Consider the following 3,880-nt stretch of genomic DNA (forward strand, 5'->3'; position numbering starts at 1 on the left):
CCCTCTTCTTAGCTCTCCTCCATCCAAAGGGAGTAAGAGGACTACTTCTTAAGAATTTGTTGAATAATACATGCCTGTTCGAGCACAGTAGAGCTGAGGAGGCTGACATGGATGGAAGAGAGACTATTGAGCTGGATATAGAGTTTTTATAACGTGTGACTATGGAGCATTTATTATGTTGAGAAATGAGCAGACAGGTTCATTACAGGGCGAAATTATAAGATTTGATAAATCTTTTAGGTTCTTCCTGGCAAAAGTGAAAATGTGTAAAAGCACATGTTTATTTTTTAGATGTTTTTAATGAGCATACAGACTTTTTCATAAACATGTTAACAGCCAGTTCAATGTGTTGATGGTTAAACCTCACTTCAAATATGTATAAGCAAAGATATTGACTCTTATCTGAGATTTGAGGAAGCAGGACGTGTTTGTGGTCTGTCCATTCCTGCAGAGTCAGATCTGTCAGACATAAAGGGTCACTCCTGCCCTGTAGCCCAGTGACCCCATCAGACAGTGTTGAATTATGGGTAGTGGCACTTAGGTCTCACAGCTGTCTCACCGCTTTGGGCACAGTGATAGTGAGTCATCTCTCTCTACCTCTCTCTCTTTCTCCCACACACACACACACACACACACACACACACACACACACACACACACACACACACACACACACACAGCAGCAGCTGGACTGCAGAGTCGCTGACATTTAAAAGTGAGGGAAAAAGCAATGAGTGGGAGCTGGAAAAAAACAGAGCTGCAGCCATGATGGTAACAAACACATCAGAGCACCAAAGACTAGAATAGTCATAGATTTGGCCTACTTGTGTTTAAAGCGAGTGTGTGCTTTTTGGCCTGTACTTATTCTCTTTGCTACAGCATGTTTTTTTTATGTGAATTTTCAAAACATTTACAAGAATTTTAGTCATTCAATCTGCTTTAGAGATTAAAACATCACACTAAATGAAAGCAAATTAAACAATTACACTTTAAAACGACATTTAAGGTGTATTAAAACAACATTCCATTATTTGCAGATACTCTTGAATTTTAGTGCAGTCTGGAAATGCCTGTGGGAATAAATATGATTTCACCTGAGATATGAAAATCAGTAGTGAAGCTGAAATGTCTGAGATGGCCTTTAGAGAAAGTTTGAAAGCTAGTTTGGATTGAAGACCTACTAAGAGCTGCTTCTCCACTGACCTAAGCAAGTGATAAAAACGCAATAGGTCTAACAGATAAGCCATATTCAATCAATTCAAACACTCAAAAACAAGATTTTAGGTTGAGGTGGATATGATTTACACACAGTCTCTTAGCCTAGAGCAGGGGTGGGCAACTCCAGGCCTCGAGTGCAGCTGTCCTGCAGATTTTAGATGTGTCCTTGATCCAACACGGCTGATTCAAATGGCTAAATGACCTCCTCAACATGTCTTGAAGTTCTCCAGAGGCCTGGTAATGAACTAATCATTTGATTCAGGTGTGCTGACCCAGGGTGAGATCTAAAACCTGCAGGACACCGGCCCTCGGGGCCTGGAGTTGCCCACCCTTGGCCTAGAGGTTAGGTGGCACGTCTCTTGCTATATATCTGCATTTTTATCTTGAAATGAAATAGGAATAACATTAGATATTTTCAACTAAAACCTAAACGTGAGAAAACACTTACTTTCACTTAGAAACTAAAAAGATTGATGAATGGCTAGATTAGACTTGACCGCGCAGAAGCTAAAATTATACAGGAAATGTCTTCAGCTGTAATCTTGTAGTCAAGTAGGTCAAATGAATCGACATCACAAACAACAGGGGGCACTGGTGCGTATAATTCTTTGAGATGGGGTTGTTGACATGAGTGTGAGTTAATTGCCAGCACATAATATTTTTCTATTTTAATAGCTGTTCTCTAAACAGATCAAATCTTTAAGGATATTTTTTTTCTTTTTCAGTTTTGGATCCTTGTCCTTTTATTGAGTCACCCAATTTTACTTTAAATTTATGTTTTGGGTGTTTTAGTTTATGTTTGAGTATTATTTTACATCTTAGCCTAATCAGCTCGGACTCTTCCTTTGTCAAAGGGTCTGTTATCTACCCTTCTGTTTTGCCTGGCTCATGGCGATGTTCTTTTTGGGGGATTTTGAACTCCCCCAAATCAACCACAATAAAGACTCTTTTCATTGGATCCTGTTCACGTCCATGTTATGATAGAAACTAATAAGCTATACAAAAACAAAAAAATGATTAAAAATCAAAAACTAAACTGAAATAAGGAAACTGACCTACTGTCTGAAATCTAAACAAGGCATTTTTAATACAACAGTGCAAATAACTAATGAAAAATAAATTACAGTAATGTTTTGCAGTTTGTTTTACTCTTGTCTCTACGACGTTTGGTGCGAACACCACTTTACACCACCACATCTCATCTATCTGTTTGCAAAATTGCTAAAAAATTACAAGTTATCTGGATCTGGATCCAGGAATATTTGCAAGTATTCTTTACTGTTGCGAGATGTTACAAGATACATTTTATGAAAATATGTTTATTTTATTTATTTATTTTTCCTTGTTATTCTTTTAAGAGCAGTTTTTTCAGCTGAGAACAATCTCCAGACTAAAATATTTCTTAAAATCATGTTTTTTTTTCAAGCCTTGAATAGTCTTGAACATGTATATGTTGTATCCATACAACGTAAAGATTAATAAGACCTGCTTCCTACTCAGTATTGCCCACCTTACTTAATGTCCTGGCAGCAACAGAGAGCTTTGTTTGTTAGTTTTTTCTAAAAACATATATGTTGGCATATCTGTAAAGAAATATTGCTGATAAACAAGTGTTAAGGTCTGTGTCGGGTTAATGGCTGCTGAAATTGGTGAGTTGGAGAACAGGTTATTCACTGGCAATGTTGATGTTGCATAGGAAGTCAAATACACAGCCTTTGTCTCTCTTTCTCCTCAACATACTCAAATACACACAATGACATAAACAGGCTATCTATGGCAAACAACATAGCCATCTGTTGAATATTTGATCAGAGACCAGCGCTGCCTTAATAATTTAGCAACAGGCCTTTGCATGACTCTCACTGCTAGTGAATGTTGGGTCCACTTGGCACACTAGGAATCAATTCTGCCACTTGACTAGAAACTATTCAACAGCTGTCTAAATCTGATATCATTATATTTTACAGGCATGCCTGAATACCACCTGCTTTACATTATGGAAGATGATTTATTGCTGCAGATGTGTTTGGTAGTTTCATGATATACTGATAATCCGCTCAATGAAATTATAAAGTACTAAAACCGGCATGAAAATATTAAACCTATTTAAGCTCTCTGTACTAATTTTGGAACTAAAAAAGGGTAATTCCTGTAGTCTTAAAAGCAAATATTTTCTTAGTGAGTTGAAGTTTTTTCTTTCATACTAAGAGTTTTAATATCATGTACTGTAGTAGATTAAAACCCTATATCCTTTGCGATTTACTTAAAAAAATGTTATACCTAAACTATTCTTCAGTTGTTAATCTGGGATGCTCCTTTTATACCCTTGTTTTGTGTTACTGGCCTTGACAAAACTTTTTTACTCTTTGAGCACATATGTTCACCATAAATGATCAGTAATAACGAATCTTCTCTATTTCATTTTGAATAAGATACGAATATTAATTTGAGGCATATTGTGGGCGTACTGTAGTGATAATCCTTGTGTCATGGCTGGATCAGTTTAAGTCACGGGGGGGTAGTGGACTGCAACGGTGATGTCCGGTCAGCTTGGTGTCTTGGCCGGTCAGGAAATAAACCGGATGAATAATACACAGTGTCGACGGTCACATGTCGTGCAGCGGGCTCCTGAATGATTTAAAGCTTTTTACATCATCAGCCT

This window comes from Mchenga conophoros, linkage group LG19 (assembly GCF_057382185.1).
Source record: "Mchenga conophoros isolate Kocher_MC1m ecotype Shallow Benthic linkage group LG19, M_conophoros_male_GT1.1, whole genome shotgun sequence".
NCBI classification, from domain to species: Eukaryota; Metazoa; Chordata; class Actinopteri; order Cichliformes; family Cichlidae; genus Mchenga; species Mchenga conophoros.